This window comes from Coptis chinensis, chromosome 9 (assembly GCF_015680905.1).
Source record: "Coptis chinensis isolate HL-2020 chromosome 9, ASM1568090v1, whole genome shotgun sequence".
Classification (NCBI taxonomy): domain Eukaryota; kingdom Viridiplantae; phylum Streptophyta; class Magnoliopsida; order Ranunculales; family Ranunculaceae; genus Coptis; species Coptis chinensis.
The window spans coordinates 23616225-23640360 of record NC_141464.1 but is presented as its reverse complement, the minus strand read 5'-3'; the positions used below and the strand labels follow the sequence as shown (position 1 = coordinate 23640360).

The window sequence follows — 24136 nt, the reverse complement described above, 5'->3', positions numbered from 1 at the left end:
GAAGCTCAAAGCAAGAACTTAACAAGTCAGCTAGGTACCATGAACGAGCACATCACCCTGCTCAGGCAGAAGAATGTTGTATTACGAGCACAAGTAGACGCGCAAAATCCTACTGGCAAAATAGCAGAGGACGGTATCCATGAAGTTAACCAGCAAATCAACAAGCTGTCGCAAAGAATCGATCAGAGTGAAGTCAATCAAGCTCCATAATTACTACTCTCGCATTTTGTACAGGTTCTTCAAGCTCCAAACTAGGGGCTAGCCACAACCATCTCCGAACTGAGGTAAGTCATTGCCATCTCAATAGGCTAAATTCAGTTAATATGCTCTATGCATCTCTAGAATTACTACTGTTAGTTCGTACTAACTCTTTGGTGTTAGCTCGCATTTTGTAAGGTTCTTCAAGCTCCAAACTAGGGGCTAGCCACAGCCATCTCCGAACTGGGGCTACTCATTGCCATCTCAATAGGCTCAATTCAGTTATTATGCTCTATGCATCTCCAGAATTACTACTGTTAGTTCGTACTAACTCTTTGGTGTTAGATCGCATTTTGTACAACTCGCATTATGTACATGTTCTTCAAGCTCCAAACTAGGGGCTAGCCACAGCCATCTCCAAACTGGGGATAGTCATTGCCATCTCAATAGGCTCAATTCAGTTATTATGCTCTATGCATCTCCAGAATTACTACTGTTAGTTCGAACTAACTCTTTGGTGTTAGCTCACATTTGGTACAGGTCAATTAAGACTTCAAAAATAAATCTGGGGCTAGCTATTGACGACGATCTCCAAATTAGGATGCCCACCGACTCACTTCGGTCACGACACCCAACTGAGTATAACGCTCACTCAAGCTCAAATGCTACATAGCGTCACCACTTCTCTCCTATTATCAAGACCACAGAGGTCGCCTCCGCTCCTGTTGACAAGACCCCAGAGGTCGCCTCTGCTCCTGTTATCAAGGCCCCAAAGGTTGCCCCAGCTCCTATTGTCAAGACCTCAGAGGTCGCCTCCGCTCCTGTTGACAAGACCCCGGAGGTCGACTCAGATCTTATTGTCAAGACCCCAGAGGTCGCTGCAACTCCTGTTGTCAAGACCCCAAAGGTCGCCTCCGCTCCTATTGTCAAGACCCCAGAGGTCGCCTCCGCTCCAGTTGACAAGAACCCAGAGGTCGCCTAAACTCCTGTTGTCCAGGCTAACTATCAACTACGATCTCCAAATTATGACGCTCACTAGAGCCGCCAACTCACTAGCGCAGGCAGACTCACTTAGGTCCTGACGCCCACCTAAGTAGCACACTCTCTTGAGCTTACAGGCTCCATAGCCTCTCCAATTCTCACTAGTTGAGGACCTATACTTCTAGGATCAACTCAGTGAGAACTCTCTCAGTGAGCAATACACTTTCTTAAGCTAACACGCTCTCCGTGAGCAGAACGCTCTCTTGAGCTCATAGCCTCCAGAGCCTCTCCAATTCTCACTAGTTGAGGACCTATACTTCTAGGATCAACTCAGTGAGAACTCTCTCAGTGAGCAATACACTTTCTTAAGCTAACACGCTCTCCGTGAGCAGAACGCTCTCTTGAGCTCATAGGCTCCAGAGCCTCTCCAATTCTCACTAGTTGAGGACCTATAACTCTAGGAACAACTCAGTGAGAATGCTCTCAGTGAGCAATACGCTTTCTTAAGCTAACACGCTCTCCATGAGCAGAACGCTCTCTTGAGCTCATCAGCTCTAGAGCCTCTCCAATTTTCACTAGTTGAGGACCTATAACTCTAGGATCAACTCAGTGAGAATGCTCTCAGTGACCAATACGCTTTCTTAAGTTAACACGCTCTCTGTGAGCAGCACGCTCTCTTGAGCTCATAGGCTCCAGAGCCTCTCCAATTCTCACTAGTTAAGGACCTATAACTCAAGGATCAACTCAGTGAGAACATTCTCAGCGAACTACAAGCTTTCTTAAGCTAACACGCTCTCCACGAGCAACAAGCCTTCTTAAGCTAACACGCTATCCGTGAGCAAAACGCTCTCTTGAGCTCATAGGCTCTAGAGCCTCTCCAATTCTCACTAGTTGAGGACCTATAACTCTAGGATCAACTCAGTGAGAATGCTCTCAGTGAGCAATACGCTTTCTTATGCTGACACGCTCTCTGTGAGCAGAACGCTCTCTTGAGCTCATAGGCTCCAGAGTTGTAGGAACCGTTATTCAGAATGCAAATTTCTACAAACCGCGAACACCACGCGTAGCGGAATTAATGGGTGTCCACAATTTGTGATTGGAAACATACCTTTGAATCCGATTTAGAAAACTCTGAGAATCCAAGCTTTATCAAATCCGAAATCAACCGCTTGATCTTCTATTGTATTTTTTTAGAACAGATTGGATGTTGTGTGGGCAACGATCTGCCAATCCCCTTCTTTCTCTCAAGATCATAAACGAATTTGAATCTACTTTTCTTGCCTCTTTTTTTGAACAATGAATTGTGAATTTTGGCAAGAGAGAGAGTATTCTATTTATAGGCTACAACAGGGACCATGAGGAGAAATTAGGGTTGGGCCTCCTAACAGGCTTGGGCTTCCCATGTTTGCTGAAAATAGTAAAAATTTAATAGTTTTACCTACGAAATAAAGCGATGAACTCAAAACGTAAGTAAACTAAAACTAATTCTTATGATGCTTTATCTTTATCAAAGTTTCTACTCTCAAGTCTATGAGATATAGTGGAGTAGAGTGATTCGTTCCACTCTTAGTCCTTTCGCATGCTATGTTCTCAAGTGTAAGTACTCTAAACTTAAAGTCTAATGAGAGATTTACGAAAAAGGCAACTAGACTACGATGCAACTACCCACGAAATGCAACTAGTCGATGATGGGAATAACTAAGGGAATGCTACGTTGATTCTATGATAAGGAGTTAGGGGATTGATTCCACCTTAACTTCGACTTAATCCTATTAACGATGAATCGTCAGTAATCCGAATTGAGCGCCCTTGAGAACAATTGGTTCTTCCTAATCCTTAATTACACATGGCATTTCTACCAATTAATAACTAGCATGTGAAGCGATTAAACCCATTCTCATGGTGAACTAAACGTTTCTAGAGTGGGAAAGGAAATTACGACGAATCTACGTTATTCGAATCAAGCTTTCATCAAGGCTTCTCAACCCCTCTAATGGAGGTTTAGCCGAGAATCATTACTTAATCATTTCCGATTACAATTAAACTAAACATGATATAAATAATTGAAATTTACTTAATTAAACAATAATGAAATCTAATTTAATGACTAAAATGAAATAAGGGGGGGAATTGAAATTAGATCTAGAAATGGAAATGACAAAAATCGAAATTGATAAAAAAATACTACTTTATTGATCTAATCAAAATGAAGAACAAGATTCAAAGGTTTAATCTAATACAATAATTGAAATGGAACTAAACTTAATTAATCTACATGAAAAACTAGATCTAGAATTCATTAATGGAGGCTACTAATCTAATCTATTTCTAGGTCTAACTATCTACCATTAACTAACTACCACTAACAAAGAGCTAAGCTTTTGTTTTTATACATTCAGATCCAAAATCGTGCATGGGCTTGGAGCCATGTTTTGGGCGAGAGAATCGGGCCCAAAACCCAGTCTTCAAATCCAAAAGGCCTCTTCAGCTGCAGTTGGCTTCCACAGACTTTTCATCCACTTCTTATCCTCTGATTGGGTCAAGGCTTAGACCATTGGAAATCTCTTTCCGAGCCGGTCGTTTTGACATAAGGTAGACCCCATTCCGAGGTCTGAGTCCAAAGATATGTCCTTCGGAAGTTCTGCTAACTTTGTGTGCTGTTTTGGCCCGCGTCGACTTTTCAGCTTTTGACCGGGCTTTTAGAAAGGCTTTGTCTTCTCGAAACTTGGCCTTTAATCATGGAACTCCTTAGTAACGGACCTTTGCTCCTTTATCTCGCTAAAGTGGCACATTTCTGCACATAATGGACTTTGAAGCCTAAAATGCATAAAAACACGTAATCAGTGTTGACTCTTAATTATTACTCACATAATTGGTCTAAAAGTATGACTGTTAAAGGGTTAAAACTACAGTTTTAGGCTCTTATCAAACCACCCCCAAACAGCATTTTGCTTGTCCTCAGGCAAAGACGAGAAATTAACATAAGTGACCAAAAATGGAGTTCTATCTACTTCTCGTTTCGCCGAGTGCGATTGCATTGACCATATGCAACAAGGCCTTAAACCACTAGGAATTCCCTAGTGGGACGAGTTATAACCTCGTGAGAGTTTTCGATGAAGGTACTCACAAACTTCATCTATACTACAACGACTAAGAAATAAAACTATTGTTTCCTTATTCATGCTCCAAACTATCTATACATCTCACTAGCTATGAACAAGAATAACCAAGTCAAAACCTAAGCTAATATATGCATAATAATCAATCATCTATAATAAACATATATACAATGAGTAATACTATGAAATGTCTAGCAGGTCCGTTTCGAAACTTCGGAATGGCGTCCTTAAGTAGAGTTCTCACAATAATAGTCAAGATACAACACTCTGATTTTTCCACTCAAGTTTAGCTACTCTAGTCTTGTGATGGGCACACTTTCCCTTACAATCTCAATGACAACAAAAGGAAGCGAGTCGATCAAACACATCTGCAACTTACTATCACACTAGCCTATTCCTAATTGAGCTAGAGGTCTTTATTAGGTGTTCATGGGGATTAGAGATGGTTTAAGAAGGAAGGAAATGGATATTCAAAAAGGACAAGTTTGAGATAATAGAGTCTTCATATTATGTAACTAGAGAAAACCTTGTTATTTACTTTTGCTTCTACACTTTGTTTCCATCCTTAGCCATATTTTTCTATTTCTTTTTTTTTTTTTTTTTTTTTTTTTTTTGGCTTTTGACTCCCTTTTATTCTATTTTTGGAGTTTTTATTTTATTTCTATTTTTATTTTTCTTTTCCTTGGATGGAAACTTCTTTTCTTTATTTTCTGCAAACAATTAACTAACTTTTTGTTTACGGGGGTTTTCTCTTCTTCTTTCTTCCTCATTCTATTCTCAGACTTATTCTAAATTGGGTAGGCTGATTTATTTTTATTTTTTATTTTGTTTTTGTTTTTGTAACAGGGTAAAGGGATTGTGGTTTATGAAAGGCTAAAGAAAGGCTCAGAGGGCTTAACTAGCGGAAATAATTCATAGGTTTGAATTTTGGCTATATCGATCCAAAAAGGGCCTAAATTCTCGCTTAGGATATGGCATAGTGATCAAGCAAGTGGGCGTGTGATATCTATCGGATTTTACTTCTCCTTGTGTCATTTCTCAAATGTTTCGTTCATATAAGGCTTTAGGCTATATTCTCACAGGATTTGTAGAATAAGTACTCTAGCATAGATTTCAGAAACTTACTGCTAACAATCATAGATACTCATGTAATATATTTATAGATAGATGCAAAGATTATTACCTAAATATTAACCTAAGTTTCTAACAATTATTCTGATGCAACAGCTACGTGAGACTTCTAGATTGTTAAGAGCATGGAGAAAGAAACAATACCAATATTCCTAAGTGTATAGCATAACTTATTTATTTATATTTTTGAAATTTTAACTAGAAACAAATGCATATTATACATATCTATATCCTAACAGATGCCTTAATTACACGTGTTTCTATGCCCCCCCCCCCCAAACAAAAAGCATGCTTTGTCCTCAAAGCAATTAAATAAAGAGGGTAAGAAAAATACCATTGAAGCGTGAAATTCGGGAACATCTGTAAAACAAGGTTAGAACGTACTAATATAGGAAATAAAAACTGACACAACTTTATACGAATTCTACCCATGGGGTTAACAAGAATGAAATTGCTTGGGACATAAGCAGACACTAACTAGAATGAAAACTTACCTTATCCCCCCGCATTACTCGTCATCTTCCTCATTCTCTTCTTCCATAAAGAAGTGAGGTTCCTTCAGCGATCTGCCATGCCATGATAATTTGTCGGGCTTCCGCCATTTATCATCTATTATTGCTAACCTATTAAGAGCCCACTTGGTGCGGCCGGGGTGTAAGGTGCAACCAAATGAGGTTGTATCCTCCACCCTTGCCAAGTCATTGCGGAAAGATCGAATAATACTATTGGTGGGGTAAATGCGATTAATCGGCCGTAATCAATCCGTGAAGCATGTACAAAAAGCGGGGAAAGAAACATAGCATAATACGAGAAACTAGAACGGGCATAAGAAGGTACTTATGCCTCATGCTATGGGATCGAGCTAAACTAGACATCAAGGTTCGGGGAAGGTCATGACACATCGTCCCGTGGCTAAAGCAAGGAAGGCGGCTGCAAGTGGCATCATTCACGAGAAGAAAAATGCCATTCCCGAAAATGTTTAGCATGATCCAAAACATAGCAGTTCCTATGTTCATGGACGGGCTACCAAAGCGCGACGTTATATTCCCTTGGTCCTCAATCACGGAAAATGCCCGCACCATACGACTCATGCAAAACTCATAAGTGTAGACATACATATTATCGACCCAATAGCACCATGGGTCTTGTATTTCATTGTGGGCATAGCCGGATCCAAGAACAAATGCTAGCAAGAACCTGGTAATTTCCATTGGTTCATTATCAATGTTGATGGAGAACACTTGTTCTCCATCTGGTCTTTCAAAGAAAATGCAGTTATCGTAAAAATAAGATGCTAGAGTCGGAGAATAAAGTGCATCCGGTCTTACCATAAGCGGCTCCCAGCCAACGAATGTGATTGCTTCGCGAAACCAAGCACCATAAGTAGTGCTTTGGAACAAATCTTGAAAAAGACTGTTTCGGTATCAATGTTGGAGATGTCATCTCAAAATTACGCTTTTGAATAGCTGCGAATGATCCGGATACTCTGGCGAAAAAACTGGAAATTTTCTGGTCCACGGAAGTCGGCGCCGAGTGCGCTCGATAGAGCGGTGGTCGCTTCTGAAGAAATTGAAATTTCCAGTGTTTGAGCGGTCGCTTTCGGCTTGAGGCGCGGGCTTCGACAAAACTCAGAAAAAATATATCTGAACGCGAAGTCGCGCCTGTAGAGGCGAAATGCTTCGGAGTTCGCGTAAACTTCGGAAAATGAGCCGAAACGAGGGAATCGCGGGAGTGAAAGGTGAGTGATGGAGTTTAGGTGTAGTGTGAGTTGTGAGGATAGATTGTATCAAGTTTATATAGGTTTAAAGTTGCTAAAATGGATCGGGAAGTTGCCAAAACTAATTACGGCAGTTTCCGGAAATCCTAAAATTTCCAAACCCAAAAACGGAAACAACTCATTTTCTTTATTCTAATTCAAACCCAGTATCTTTTAGGTTGATTTTATGATAGAATGTACCTATTTAATCTAGGTTTCATCCTACAATGATACTCAATCATAGATATGCCTAAACGGCCATATTTTCACCTTGACTCCGCAATAAATTCTAACACGAGGGTTATAAAAATAATGCTTGAATTGATAAAACCACCCCCAAACAAGTTGGGAAGGTGGGATCAATATGAAACAACCACGCATACTGAAAATAACCCCTTATATTAAAATTTTTATTCAGAGTACATTACACTACAAAATTCAAATTACGGAAATAAACTTGCAATAAAATAAATAACAATAATGAAATTACAAATAAAACATAAAACCTCAAACTATACTATCCCTAGCTACTCCTGAACTGGTGGCGGAGGGAACATGCTCAAGATCGCTCCCCGAAGCTCTCGAAGAGCCAGCACCATTCGTCCTTCGGCGACGACGCTCGTGCTTGGATGGTGTGTCCTCAGAAGGAGAGTCCCCGTGAGGTGGGTATCGCGTCAGCATCTCATCCCGAATCGGCTGAGCTTCTAGCTTGGCGCTCATCTGTTCCCACCTCTCGTCCTCTCTCTGGGTATGGAGCTCGTAGTTGTGATGCATCGTTGCCTGTCGAGTCCGGAGGTCTTCAACGATAGTGTTGTTAACGCGATGCCTCGATGGATCACAGCCATGCGTTACGCATGATCGTCGGCACCTCTCCAAGGCATCGCGTCAAAACAGGTCAAGTCCTCCTCATCACCGGAGGCATCCCGATGTCCCCGACCTCCTCGGCATTCTCGGCTCCTCCATCCCTCTTCTTCTTCTTCTCTATCCTCAGCCAATCTCCAAACCCGTTGGACACACTCCTTATAGATGCGAGGGTTACGGTGGAGAGTGATGTATGTCCGATCAGTCGCCTGAGCTGCTCTCAACTTGAGCATGATCTTTGTTATCAACACAGGGGAGAGGGCAACAGATCCTCCCTACTCCCCTAATCATGCTCAGTAAAAACTCTAAGATGCAGAAGTCATACTTCCGCTCCTGGAGTATCCATAAGATATGGAGGCAGTTCAGGCCGATATCGCTGACCTTCCCCTTCCACGGGCGTCCGACCAATCCAATCGGGTTGTAGTGGTTGTGGTTGGTCCTAAGGAAGTTTGTCGAACACAATGCGATCTTGCATTGTAGTCCCCTCCAATAACTGTCTCGTGCATCAATGGTTCTACCCCATTATCTTTGGGACTCTGCAGGTGACATCGAGATAGATTCTAGGCGGAATGCCTAGAATCTCAAACAACTAACCGGTCGTCACTTCCCTTCCGCCTCTTCGCCACAACTACAAAAATCCTCGTCCCTTCCAACTCCCTCGTATCATAGAACCGTCGGACTAAGTCCTCGTGGTAATAGGCTTCAGTCGAGTACTACAAGTTATTCCAGTCTCGACTGATCATCTCATCACGGGAAAACGGCGCGAAGTGGTCGGCGGTAAAAGCTTGCTCCGGCAAAATTCAGGCGTTGTTGAGCCATTGGAAGTTTGGAATGTAGTGGGGGTTTAAATGTGATGTGGTGGTTGGATTTTAATAGACCGGTTGAAGCAAACTGTGGTGGTGGTGGAGTGGTGGTCGGCAGCACCAAAATTTTGAATTTTCGGTGGTTTTTAGTGATGGAAATTGGTAGTGGTAGTGGTCGGTGGTGTTTGGAATCGATTTGGGTTGGGATTTGATTTGGGGCGTGGGTTAATTTTAGTTTTCTTTTTATTTTGATTTTGTTTTTTAGGTTTTTGGAGCTTGGGCGTTAATGGCGGATGGAGAAGAAGATCGCGAAGTCTTTGTAAAAGGGGGGCGTCGCTAATGGCTGTCGGTGAAGCGGGTTGGGCCCAAGCCCAAAATCGAAATTTGTGATTTTTTTTTTGATTTTTCGCGAAACTTCAAATCAAAATTGCCGCTTCGTTACCGGTCCGATTTTTGCGAATGAGATATGGAAATGATCAGGAGAGAATTTCCAATCCAATGATCCATAAAACGCTCCATTCTGACCGTCGATGACATATAAGATAGTGGAAAACGCCTTGAAGTGCGTGCATGACGTACGTTATGCGAACAATTGAACTCTAAATTCATGGATTATGTCAACCCAAATCGTAATACAATAAAACGGCCTAAGCAACTCTAATGGGACATAAATATTTAGTAATGGAAATTTAACACCCCACCCCCCCAAACAAATTTTTACAACGAAGCTTAGAAAATTTGTTTTTAGCGATAGGTCTTTTAAAGTCGATTCGAGACTTCCTAGGTTACTATGCTTATTCTTTAATATATATATATATATATATATATATATATATATATATATATATATATATATATATTTTTTTTTTTTTTTTTTTTTTTTTTTTAATTTTAAAAAGAAAAACAATAAACAATAAAGACATAATTCACCCCATAGAGAAACATGACTCAAAAATCCGAGAAAACATGCAAGAGTGGAAAACGTGAATTATGTCAAACGTGGACTTCGGATCCGGTACTTACAGCCACACACTCCATAGGGAGGGCCCGGTTACCTTAATAGTGCACTCACCAATATATGGAAATGAAAGGAAATGCACCAAACACAAAAGTTGAGTCATTTATAGTCAGAGACTCGAGACTTGTCTAAACATATGCATGAACATGCAGTTTATCATATATCAACAACCGAAATAATTGTGGATCATTCCATAAATAAATATCACAGAAAACATATCCAAACATAATCAAGCACCAAGATTTCCTATGACTCAACCTAGTGAAATGAAAGCGAAATCGGATAACCCTATTACGTAACCTAACATGCACCATATTTTTCATTTTTGAATGAGTGGGTGTTCTAGTAAATAAGTGTGGAAAAGTGAATGGTTGTGAAGAATATGGTGGATATGGATAAGGTGTAGAAAGGCAGCCTGTAAACAATGAGGATGTGGTTTTAGCACAAAACTCATTCATTGTGTGTGTAGGGACTGTCTCAATTCTGAAAATGAAGGTGTCAAATGGTTTGTCCTTACGTAGTATTTGTTTACTAGGTGGATTTAAAAATTATGAAGCTGAGAAGAAACAACGGGATCCAGTGCAAACTTCGGATTCCTTTGAAAGGGTGGAAGGAGGGGAATCGAGGTGGATGTTGTGCAAAGTAGTTCTTGATAGGGTGATTCATCACCTTCTCGAAGAAACTCATCGAATTGCTCATCTAGATTGGTCATATCCTCATTATTACTATGATAGTCCTCTACATCTTTGAGAAAGTCATCTATCTCATCCTCATCCGTAATATGTGTATCGACTAGTGTAGGGATGGAAATGTTGGAGTCTGAACTTCCAAAGGAAAGAAATTTGGGCATATGATTATCGGGGGCGTGTTGTTGAAATAATCTCGAAAGCAACGCCTCGATCATGCTAACCTCTCCATCCATAGGCGAATCGGGTAACTATGTCTTTGTTTTAAGAACATTGACTTCAACAGACAAGATGGCCAAAAGACATGGACATTGAACCATCGCGACAATTAATGAGCGCATTGGCGGTTGCCGAAAAAGGTCGCCCTAAAATGATGGGACAGAGTCGTTAACGACTTACGGTCGAGGATGACAAAATCAGCCGGATAGTAAAAATCTGAATTTTTACGGAACATTTTCGGCGACACCCTTAGGATACTTAATAGATCGATCAGCTAATTGCAGCGTCATTCTAGTGGGTTGCATCTCATCTAGACCTATTTGTCTATACAAATAAAAGCGGGAGTAAGTTTACACTAGCCCCCAAGTCAAATAACGCGGTCGTCAGATAAGAATCTCCTAAGGTGCATTATGCGGTGGGGCGACCGGGTCCTTGTATTTAACAATTCCATTATGTTGGATAGAGTTGGGAATTGTTCTGTTAAAAAGGCGTCTTTTGGTATATTGGTCTTACGCCTAGTAGTACACAATTCCTTAAGAAACTTAGCATGGTGTGGGAGCTTTTTTATAGCTTCGAGGAAGGGAAGGTTTGTAGTTAGATTCTTAAAAACATCCCTAATCTCCTCGTAATTTGTATCCCTAGTTAACATGGCTAATTTTTGTGGAAACGGTGGTTTCTGTCTATATTTAGCAATGGTATTACCTGGGTGTTTAACCGTAGCATCCTGTTTCTTAGGTTGTGTTGGAACTGGTACCTCTACAGTAGTAGGCTCTTCAGTTTCTATTTCGGTATCTAGTAATATAGTAGGTGTAAGGGCTACTGGTGGGGTAACTATAGGCATAGTTACTTTGTTATCAACCATTCTGCCAGAACGGAGGGTGGTGATGGCCTTTAGCTCACCTACATTTTCATACTCGTTACTAGTATTATCGGTTACCTCAAAGGCTGTATTTGTTGTTTTAGGATTAGGTATTTCGTTACTTGGAAACACACCTTTGGGTTGGGCTTTATCTTGAGCCAACTGTTTGGTTAAATTATTAACAGTTGTAGAAATTGTTTGGTAGATTGAGCCATGGTTTGAAAAATTTTTTGGCTTACTTGTATGAAGGTGTCAAGGCGATCCGGTTGTGTGGGTGTAGTAGTCGGGTGGTGTGGATGGAACTATTTCACGTGAATTATTTATGGGTGGATTTTGGTAGTTATTATTTACGGAACGATACCTCTACTAGCATTATAATTATTATAACTACTTTGACCTTGTGCTTGACCTTGTCGAGAGGTTGCACTTGGTTGTTATAATTATTAAAATTCCCGACCACAATCCTTGTCGTAGTGGGGCTTGGTTAAAGCCGTGCGTAGGCCTAACATATTGATTATTGTACCACTTTGGGTGTGACATTTTGGTTATTTCTCCAACCGAAGTTGGGATTTTTGTCTCAAGGGCGTTAGGTTCACTATTAATGGAACAAGCCTGTTCATAGGCTATAGGACGATTAAAAGTCGGGATGCTCGGGGCTCCAACAGAAACTACATGGATTTGAATTTACATTCATGACGGGATTGGCTTTTGTTGTACAGAAATGGCCTCTACCTTTTTGTGAGGGATTCAATTAGAGTTTTAAGCTCGGGATCTGATTTAACCTCAAACATCTTGGTAGCCTTAATCGTTGAAGAAGAACTAGCGAGCGGGAGTAATCGTCACTACCCCCGGTTGTTATTTCGCTTAGTTTGGTCCTCTAAAATTTATAAGCCTCGAGGCTCCTTTGCTTAAGAAACTACCCCATTCATTATGTGAAGGACTTCTTTATGGTGGTGTAGAAGTCCTTTGAAAAAGGCACGAACTAACGTGTCTTTCGCTAAGTTATGATGTGGACACTCTATAAGGAGATCGGTGAAACGATTCCAAGCCTCTGAAAATGTTTCATGAGGATTTTGTCGAAAGAAATGAATCTTGGAAAGCATCTCATCCGTCTTTAGGGGTGGGTAAAAATGTTCCATAAACAGCTGAACAAGTTTAGCCCACGAGTCCACAGAATTAGGCGTTTGGGCAGTTAACCAAGATGCCGCCTTATCGGCTAAGGTGAAAGGGAATACCCTTAATTTAATTTGTTCCGTACCAACCGTAGGATGGTGGAATGTTGTTAGGACTTGTTCAATCCTACGCATGTTGATAAGGTTTTTCATGGTCTAATCCATGAAAAACGGGTAACAAATTAAAAATATTTGAGGGATTCGAAATCCCATTTGGGTTTGCTAGAACGATGCGATTTGGGGCTATCGCTCAAGGCTTTGTAGAAGTCGAGAGAGACCTCTCTTCGGCGTCGGGCATTGTGTCGTCGGGTGATGTATGTGAAATAGTAGCTAGAGGTGTAGTGGGTGGTATACTAGATAGACTTGTTTGTTGACGTTGTTGTGTAATGGCGTTGGTGTTTTTGTTCGGCCACACCTTAATCTCATACAAGGCTAAAACCAAACTTAGCTAAACACATCAACACTCCAAACAATTACGATATACTAGTATAAACCTTTAACAGAGAGGCGAGGTGTGGAAGAAAGGAATACCTGATTCGTCCTTGCTTCGGCTTATGAATAGCGTCTTGTTTACGCTTGTTCAGTGTATATAGTAGGTTAGAACACTGAAAAATATGAAAGATCAAAGTTCGAATCAAAACTGTCGAAATCCGAAAAATTTTGTTAAGGGCGCGGGTGCGCTCGGATAGGGTGCGGTCGCGCTCCGGGTAATTTCCAAATTACAGTGTTTTTAGAGCGGGTCGCGCTCCACATGGGGGCGGTGGCTCTTCTTGCTCTATAGCTATAGGGTATGGTCAAGGAAGCCATGAAGGTGCTTCAAAGGTAAAATTTACCCGAATTTTTCAACTCACGAAATGGACAACCACGGTATGAATCAAACAAGGGTGGGTGGGTGTAATGGGACTTTCAGAACAGTACTAACACTACGAAAACAATACGAAAGTGAAACTAAGATGGCAGCGGCGGCATTTGATAATAGTAAAATAAATAGTTTACCTACGAAATGAACAATGAACTCAAAACGTAAGTAAACTAAAACTAATTCTTATGATGCTTTATCTTTATCAAAGTTTCTACTCTCAAGTCTATGAGATATAGTGGAGTAGAGTGATTCGTTCCACTCTTAGTCCTTTCGCATGCTATGTTCTCAAGTGTAAGTACTCTAAACTTAAAGTCTAATGAGAGATTTACGAAAAAGGCAACTAGACTACGATGCAACTACCCACCGAAAATGCAACTAGTCGGCGATGGGAATAACTAAGGGAATGCTACGTTGATTCTATGATAAGGAGTTAGGGGATTGATTCCACCTTAACTCGACTTAATCCTATTAACCATTTAATTGTCGTAATCGAATTGAATCGCCGCAGAACAATTGGTTCTTCCTAATCCTTAATTACACATGGCATTTCTACCAATTAATAACTAGCATGTGAACGATTAAACCCATTCTCATGGTGAACTAAACGTTTCTAGAGTGGAAAGGAAATTACGACGAATCTACGTTATTCGGAATCAAGCTTTCATCAAGGCTTCTCAACCCCCTCTAATGGAGGTTTAGCCGAGAATCATTACGCAATCATTTCCGATTACATTTAAACTAAACATGATATAAAGAATTGAAATTTACTTAATTAAACAATAATGAAATCTAATTTAATGACTAAAATGAAATAAGGACAGGAATTGAAATTAGATCTAGAAATGGAAATGACAAAAATCGAAATTGATAAAAATACTACTTTATTGATCTAATCAAAATGAAGAACAAGATTCAAAGGTTTAATCTAATACAATAATTGAAATGGAACTAAACTTAATTAATCTACATGAAAAACTAGATCTAGAATTCATTAATGGAGGCTACTAATCTAATCTATTTCTAGGTCTAACTATCTACCATTAACTAACTACCACTAACAAAGAGCTAAGCTTTTGTTTTTATACATTCAGATCCAAAAATCGTGCATGGGCTTGGAGCCATGTTTTGGGCCAGAGAATCAGGCCCAAAACCCAATTCTTTCAGTCCAAAAAGGCCTCTTCAGCTGCAGTTGGCTTCCACAGACTTTTCGTCCACTTCTGCTCCTCTGATTGGGTCAAGGCTTAGACCATTGGAAAGCTCTTTCCGAGCCGGTCGTTTTTACATAAGGTAGGCCCTATTCCGAGGTCTGAGTCCAAAGATATGTCCTTCTCGGAAGTTCTCACGACTTCCAGGCCGCTTTTTCGCCCGCGTCGACTTTTCAGCTTTTGACCGGGCTTTTAGAAAGGCTTTGTCTTCTCAAAACTTGGCCTTTAATCACGGAACTCCTTAGTAACCGACCTTTGCTCCTTTATCTCGCTAAAGTGGCACATTTATGCACATAATGGACTTTGAAGCCTGAAATGCATAAAAACATGTAATCAGTGTTAACTCTTAATTATTACTCACATAATTGGTCTAAAAGTATGACTGTTAAAGGGTTAAAACTACAGTTTTGGGCTCTTATCATTTGCCCAGAACACACGGCCCAAGTCCGTCAACAAATGGCTTATTCCACTAAAGGCCATTGTTACACTACCGCCCTAATCCCAAATTACGTGTCAGCGTTTATGGACTCCATATTATATGCTTGTTGATCTCCCCGTGTTTAAGATATCGAATGTCCGTTGATTAAGTCAAGTTATTGACAACTACATTAATCAACTTCTTATATCCTTGAGTAGTACCACTCAACCTCATTGTCATGTCGGAATAAATCCACCTGCAAGGTTTACATGACAATCTTTTTGGGCTCCTCAAGGGGACATCATCAACCCAACTTCTTGCGGGACACAGATTCCATCTATAATCAACAGCTCACCTTATAAATAATGTCATTACCCAATCCATCGAGTTTGTTGATTTACCAATGAATCTCACTCATTGATGATTTAAAGTAATGTACAATGCACGTAAGTGCCCGTTATTATATCCGGATTAGGAGAACAAGCATCCATAATAACAGAGGCGTTTGTTCTCTTATATAGTCAGTATAAGGAGAAACAACCTCACTTGGTCCTGTTCAGTACACACAGAGTGTACTAGTGTAATCCTATAGTCAAGATAGACTAATACCAGATTATACTACAACCGTACCAATGGTTTGTCCAAATCCATCTAGGTTGTGAACGATTACTTATACTTTATAAGATACTGATGATATGATCTTTTGTGTGTTCACACCATATTATCTACAACATAAAGTATTGGACACATGCATATAACTAATAACATATATAATATGCATAACATTTGCCCATATGATTCTCATTCAAAATATAAAGAATTAGAGTTAATACAAAAGTAATGCATTTAGTATATACCCCTATCAAGAGCCTCTCCAAATTTCACTAGGTGAGGACCTATAACTCTAGCATCAACTCAGTGAGCCACAAACTTTCTTAAGTTAACACGCTCTCCACGAGCCAGAAGCTTTCTTAAGCTAATATGCTCTCCGCGAGCAACAAGCTTTCTTAAGCTAATACGCTCTCCACGAGTAACAAACTTTCGGAAGTTACCACGCTCACTCAAGCTACCTGGCTCCATAGCCTCTACAGTTCTTACTAGTTGATGACCTACCACTCTAGGCTCCACTCAATTCTCACTAGTTGAGAGCTTACAGTTCTAGGATCAACTCAGTGTAGAACGCTCTCAACGAGCCGCACACGCAGCCAAACAAAAACACTCTCAGGAGTTCAAACGATCTCCATCATCAACGCTCTACCAGAGCTACAAAAATTCTCTATAGTAATACGCTCACTAAAGCTCAGATGCTACTTAGCACTACAAACTATTCTCTAGTCACGGCCATGCATGCCCAAGGTCAACTAGAGACGACGTGTTAACTCGAACACGAACGCCCTCTCAAACTGCAGCATACTCCAAATTCACCACATACACTTCTATGTCAAATTCAAGATGTAAACATCAAAATGGTACTTCAGGAGTAAATGATGCGTTTCATAATACAAAATTATCCTCAGATTCTCCCACGTGCCAGCTATTGTCTCACAACAGTTCATTATCCAACAGGCACCGACCTCAGTAGCACGTTTAGCATTTCTGTTCGCAACTGCTCGCATCCTCACATGTGCTAAACATGTGCTATCGTTCTCTCTCAGCAGATCGCTCCTCCGTACAAAGCAACCAACTGAGAGGGGACTGTGAGAGGGAGTAGTATTCACATCCAATGAATACCACACACGTGTCCAGCACAAATAGAAATACCGCACCGACCTCATGTCCTCGTCCTCCAAACTTGCTGAATAACAATTGACCGCACGCAAGTGGTATACTCAGCTCGCTTCCGAGCGACTTACACCTTTAGCTCGCACACACGATCTAAGATGTTCGTCCTATGAGCTCGCTCCAGAGTAGCTCAACTCGCACACCCTCATGCGGAATGTTCCATCTAGTGACGTCATCCATTATCCAGATGCAATCATTACCAGAGCCGTACTGGCACAACCCAACCACCGCCCATCATTACGGGATTCCTACTAACACCCGCCATACAAGCTTCCCAGAACTCAACCACACAACTGTCTTCGTCTTTACACGTGTTCTGCAGATTTACATTGCTCAACAACTATAAATACCCCCTGCTAGAACTACGTCAGACCTGATTCTTCTCTTCCCCCAGAATTAAGAGAAGATACGTAGGCCGTTCGCTCATCAAGGAACTCGGTCTTTACCATATTTAACCCTATTCTCCCTCTGACCTCGCATGTAAAGGTTAACTAAAATGCTCCTTTACATTGGCCCCGTCTGTGGTCTCGATTTCTTGAGAAACCACTTCACAAATTCTAAAACCAAAAGAAAAATCCTCAAGCCCACGGAGCATGGCAAGCCTCGAAGCTCAAAGCCAGAGCTTAGCAAGTCAGCTAGGTACCATGAACGAGCACATCACCCTGCTCAGGCAGGAGAATGTTGTATTACGAGCACAAGTAGATGCGCAAAATCCTACTGGTGCAATAGCAGAGGACGGTATCCATGAAGTCAACCAACAAATCAACAAGCTGTCGCAAAGAATCGATCAGAGTGCAGTCAATCAAGCTCCAGAATTACTACTCTCATATTTTGTACAGGTTCTTCAAGCTCCAAACTAGGGGCTAGCCACAACCATCTCCGAACTGGGGCTAGTCATTGCCATCTCAATAGGCTTGATAAGAGCCCAAAACTGTAGTTTTAACCCTTTAACAGTCATACTTTTAGACCAATTATGTGAGTAATAATTAAGAGTTAACACTGATTATGTGTTTTTATGCATTTCAGGTTTCAAAGTCCATTATGTGCAGAAATGTGCCACTTTAGCGAGATAAAGGAGCAAAGGTCGGTTACTAAGGAGTTCCGTGATTAAATGCCAAGTTTCGAGAAGACAAAGTATAACACCCCGTGTTTTAGTTCTCTTATTTTCATAATAATAATAATAATGAATAATATATAAAATAATATAGGATAACTATCAGTTAAGGATAAAAGCCCATAGATAAATGGATAAGGGTTGTCCTTGTTTTTCGGGGAGTCTTCGCACGTAGAGTTTTGGGGAAAAAAAATACAGCGAGGGTTTTAGAAAAAAAAAAGGGGGGAGTTTGGCTGAGGGAAGAAAAGGTTTTGAACGAAGAAGATCGTCGTTTACAATTGGTTGACCGGTCTTTTCGGGTTTTCATTTGTCGGGTTTATAAAAGGTGAGTAGAATATTCTTTATCCATAATTTGGTATCGTGTTTTCTTGTTTCGGTTAGCTTATCATGTTATGGTAGGCGTTAAAACATGTGATCACCTTTTAGTATCTGTGGAAGGATCTCGGCGTGCTACACTTATCACAAGTATGAAATAAAGATAGAGAAAAACTATTGCCTTCCGAGCCTTATAATCTGCTATACCTATGAATTGTCGAAATTTTTGGGTAACTGTTAAAAAGTCTTTTTCTAGGTCATGATGTTTATGATCAAACATAGAAGTCGTTCGGACTACCATTTAGTTGGGGAGATTCAAGAGTGGGAATCGTTGATGGTGCGGTGTGGCAAGTGGAGTTTCACGTCTTTTTAATTTGAGAAATCACCGGAGACACATTTGTTGTTTTTTGGCGGACGGATTGGATGGCCTCTCCAAGCTGATGCCTTCTCGCTCTTGCATTAGTTCATTGGACTGATGCGTTTTGAACTATTGAAGCTCAAGAGAGCATCAATGGCAGCCAAGAAATCGCCGATGAATTGTTATTGTTGGTTTTGTTGTTTTTTTTTTGTGGATGATTGGGTTGATGTTTGGGTGTGAGGGTGTGTTTGAGGTTGGTATGAGGGCTGTTGGAAGCTTGAAACAAGCTCTAATGGCGGTGGGAATATTTCCAGATCTAGTTTTGGAGAAGATGGTGGAATTAAGAAGTGAGGATTTCGTGTTTCTTAAAGGGGTGGGGGTTTGCACCCTCTTCATTTTCGGTTTGATGAAGTGAGGGGTGGTGGCCGATTTTTGGGTGGCCGGTTTTGGTGGTGGCTGGTGGAGTGAAGAAGATGAACAGTAATCCGATTTTCTAAACAATTAAAAATAATGAATATTTGAAATATAAATATCTCAAACATCATTATGTTCAATTGTCTAAAAACCCAGGCTATGACGGGGTGATACAACACATGTCAAAAACCTAAAACCCACATCACAACAGGGTTTTTAGACAATTGAACATAATGATGTTTGAGATATTTATATTTCAAATATTCATTATTTTTAATTGTTTAGAAAATCGGGCTGTGACACAAAGCCTTTCTAAAAGCCCGGTCAAAAGCTGAAAAGTCGACGCGGGCCAAAACAGCACACAAAGTCAGCAGAACTTCCGAAGGACATATCTTTGGACTCAGACCTCGGAATGGGGTCTACCTTATGTCAAAACGACCGGCTCGGAAAGAGCTTTCCAATGGTCTAAGCCTTGACCCAATCAGAGGAGAAGAAGTGGATGAAAAGTCTGTGGAAGCCAACTGCAGCTGAAGAGGCCTTTTTGGACTGAAAGAATTGGGTTTTGGGCCTGATTCTCTGGCCCAAAACATGGCTCCAAGCCCATGCACGATTTTTGGATCTGAATGTATAAAAACAAAAGCTTAGCTCTTTGTTAGTGGTAGTTAGTTAATGGTAGATAGTTAGACCTAGAAATAGATTAGATTAGTTAGCCTCCATTAATGAATTCTAGATATAGTTTTTCATGTAGATTAATTAAGTTTAGTTCCATTTCAATTATTGTATTAGATTAAACCTTTGAATCTTGTTCTTCATTTTGATTAGATCAATAAAGTAGTATTTTTTATCAATTTCGATTTTGTCATTTCCATTCCTAGATCTAATTTCAATTCCTGTCTTTATTTCATTTGAGTCATTAAATTAGATTTCATTATTGTTTAAATTAAGTCAATTTCAATTCTTTATATCATGTTTAGTTTAAATGTAATCGGAAATGATTGCGTAATGATTCTCGGCTAAACCTCCATTAGAGGGGTTGAGAAGCCTTGATGAAAGCTTGATTCCGAATATCGTAGAATCATCGTAATTTCCTTTCCACTCTAGAAACGATTAGTTCACCATGAGAATGAGTTTAATCGTTCACATGCTAGTTATGAATTGGTAGGAATGCCATGTGTAATTAGGGATTAGGAAGAACCAATGGATTACGTGAAGAAGTTCAATTCGGATTCTGACGATTAAATCGTTAATAGGATTAAGTCGAGTTAAGGTGGAATCAATCCCCCTCTAACTCCTTATCATAGAATCAACGTAGCATTCCCTTAGTTATTCCCATCGTCGACTAGTTGCATTTCGTGGGTAGTTGCCTCGTAGTCTAGTTGCCTCATTCGTAAATCTCTCATTGACTTTAAGTAGAGTACTTACACGTGAGAACATAGCATACGGAAGGACTAGAAGTGGAACGAATCACTCTACTCCACTATATCTCATAGGATTGAGAGTAGAATCTTTGATAAAATAGGCACATAAGATAGTTTTAGTTTACTTACGTTTTGAGTTTTATCGTTCATTTCGTAGGTAAACTATTCATTTTATGTTTTATCAAATGGCGCCGCTGCCATCTTAGTTTCACTTTCGTATTGTTTTCGTAGTATTGTTAGTCTTTGTTCTTGAAGTCCCATTTCACCCACCCACCCTTGTTTGATTCATCGTGGTTGTCCATTTGAGTTGAAAAATTCGGGTAAAAATTACTTGCGCGCAGCAAGATACCCTCCTTGGCGACCGCCCTAACTTCATTTGGACATAGAAAAGCGACCGCCCCATGTGGGAGCGACCACGCTAAAAAACACTGTAATTTGAAAATTCCTCGAAGCGACCGCTTAAAATGCGCTTGCGCCTCTATGTTAAAATTTTTGGATTTCGGCGGTTTGATTTCGAACTTTGCTCTTTCATATTTTTCAGTGTTCTAACCTGCTATATACACGAACAAAGCGTAAACAAGGCGCTATTCATAAGCGAAGCAAGGCCTTAATCAGGTATTCCTTTCTTCCACACCTCGCTCTCTGTTAGAGGTTTATACTAGTATATCGAATTGTTTGGAGTGTTGATGTGTTTAGCTAAGTTTGGTTTTAGCCTTGTATGAGATTAAGGTGCGGCGAACAAAATCACCGAGCGTAATTACACAACAACGTCAACAAACAAGTCTATCTAGTATACCACCCACTACACCTCTAGCTACTATTTCACACACATTACGACCAATGCCCGACGAAGAAGAGAGGCCTCTCTCGACTTCTACAAAAGCCTTGGCGATAGCCCCAAATCTTGCATCGTTTTAGCGGACCCGGTGGGGATTTCGAATCCCTCCAAATATTTTTAATTTGTTACCCGTTTTTCATGGATTAGACCATGAAAAACCTTATCGGCTACATCGTAGGATTGAACAAGTCCTAACAACATTCCACCATCCCTACGGTTGGTGCGGAACAAATTAAATTAAAGGGTATTCCCTTTCACCTTAGCCTATAAAGGCGTCTTGGTTAAGCGCCCAAACTCCTAATTACGTGGACTCGTGGGCTAAACTTGTTCATTGTTTATGGAACATTTTACCCACCCCTAAAGGACGGATGAGATGCTTTCCAAGATTCATTTCTTTTCGACAAAATCCTCATGAATCATTTTGAGGAGGCTTGGAATCGTTTCACCGATCTCCTTATAGAGTGTCCACATCATAACTTAGCGAAAGACACGTTAGTTCGTTGCTTTTTCAAAGGACTTCTACACCACCATAAAGAAGTCCTAGACATAATGAATGGGGATAGTTTCTTAAGCAAAGGAGCCTCGGAGGCTTACAAATTTTTAGAGGATCAAACTAAAGCGAAATAACAAGCTGGGGGTAGTGGCGATTACTCCGCTCCGCTAGTTCTTCTTCCACGATTAAGGCTACCGGTATGTTTGAGGTTAAATCAGATCGAGCTTAAAACTCTAATTGAATCCCTCACAAAAGGTAGAGGCCATTTACGTACAACAAAAGCCAATCCCTGTCATGAATGTAAATACAAATCCATGTAGTTTCATTTGGAGCCCACGAGCATCCCGACTCACCAATTGTCCTATTGCCTATGAGCGGGCTTGTTCCATTAATAGTGAACCTAAGCCCTTGGAGACAAAATCCCAAACCGGTTGGAGAAATAACAAAGCGTCACACTCAAGGTACAATAATCAATATGTTAGGCCTACACGCGGCTTTAACCAAGCCCCCACTACGACAAGGGCGGGTCGGGGGAATTTTAATAATTATAACAACCAAGTGCAACCTCGACAAGGTCAAGCACAAGGTCAAAGTAGTTATAATAATTATAATGCTAATAGAGGTATCGTTAGGTAAATAATAACTATCAAAATCCACCCATAAATAATTCCGTGAAATAGTTCAGTCCACCACCCGTGACTACTACACCCATACAACCGGATCGTCTTGACACCTTCATACAAGTGAGCCAAAACTTTTCCAAACCATGGCTCAATCTAACCAGCGGCTTCTACAATCCGTTAATAATTTAACCAAACGGTTGGCTCAAGATAAAGCCCAACCCAAAGGTGTGTTTCAGGTAGCGAAATACCTAATCCTAAAACAACAAATACAGCCTTTGAGGTAACCGATAATACTAGTAATGAGTATGAAAATGTAGGGGAGCTAAAAGGCCATCACCACCCTCCGATTACGGTAGAGTGGTTGATAACAAAGTAACTATGCCTATAGTACCCCCCACCCGATAGCCCCTACACCGCTATATTACTAGATGCGAAATAGAAACTGAAAGAAGAGCCTACCATTGTAGAGGTACCGGTTACAACACAACCTAAGAAAGCGAGGAAGCCGCGGTTAAACACCGGGTAATACCATTGCTAAATATAAGCGAAACCACCGTTTCCACAAAAATTAGCCATGTTAACTAGGGATACAAATTACGAGGAGATTAGGGATGTTTTCAAGAATCTAACTATAAAAACTTCCCTTCCTCGAAGCTATAAAAAGCTACCACACCATGCTAAGTTTCTTAAGGAATTGTGTACTACTAAGTAAGACCAATATACCAAAAGGCGCCTTTTTAACAAAACAATTCCCAACTCTATCGAACATAATGGAATTGTTAAGTACAAGAACCCCGGGTAGATCCTCTTTGTACAATGCACCTTAGGAGATTCCTATATCGACGACGGCGTTATTAGACTTGGGGGCTAGTGTAAACTTACTCCCATTTTATTTGTATAGACAAATAGGTCTAGGCGAGATGCAACCCACTAGAATGGCGTTGCAATTAGGCTGATCGGTCTATTAAGTATCCTAAAGGGTGTCGTCGAAAATGTTCGGTAAAATTCAGGATTTTTTACTATCAGGCTGATTTTGTCATCCTCGACGACGCGAAGTCGATTAGCGACTCTGTCCCGATAATCTTAGCGTCCTTTTACGGCAACTACCAATGCGCTCATTTTGCGCGATGGTTCAATGTCCATGTCTTTTGGCCATCTTCTTTGTTGAAGTCAATGTTTTTAAAATAAAGAACCACAGTTACCCGATTAGATCTATGGATGGAGAGGTTAGCATGATCGAGAGCTTTGCTAGAGATTATTTCAACAACACATTCCACGATAATCATATGCCCAAATTTCTTTCCTTTGGAAGATCGGACTCAACATTTCCATTCCTACACTAGTCGATACACATATTACGGATGAGGAGGAGATAGATGATTTTCTCAAAGATATAGAGGACTATCATAGTAGCGTGGATATGACTAATCTAGATGAGCAATTCGATGAGTTTCTTAGAAGCGGTGATGATTCACCCTATCAAGAACTACTTT

General features: G+C 40.5%; 1 pseudogene; it reads left to right on the top strand.

Annotated features, from left to right (window-relative positions):
• Nucleotides 1-12630: 12630 nt before the first annotated feature.
• On the top strand, nt 12631-12724 carry LOC147475254 (small nucleolar RNA R71; annotated as a pseudogene).
• The last annotated feature ends 11412 nt before the right edge of the window (nt 12725-24136 follow it).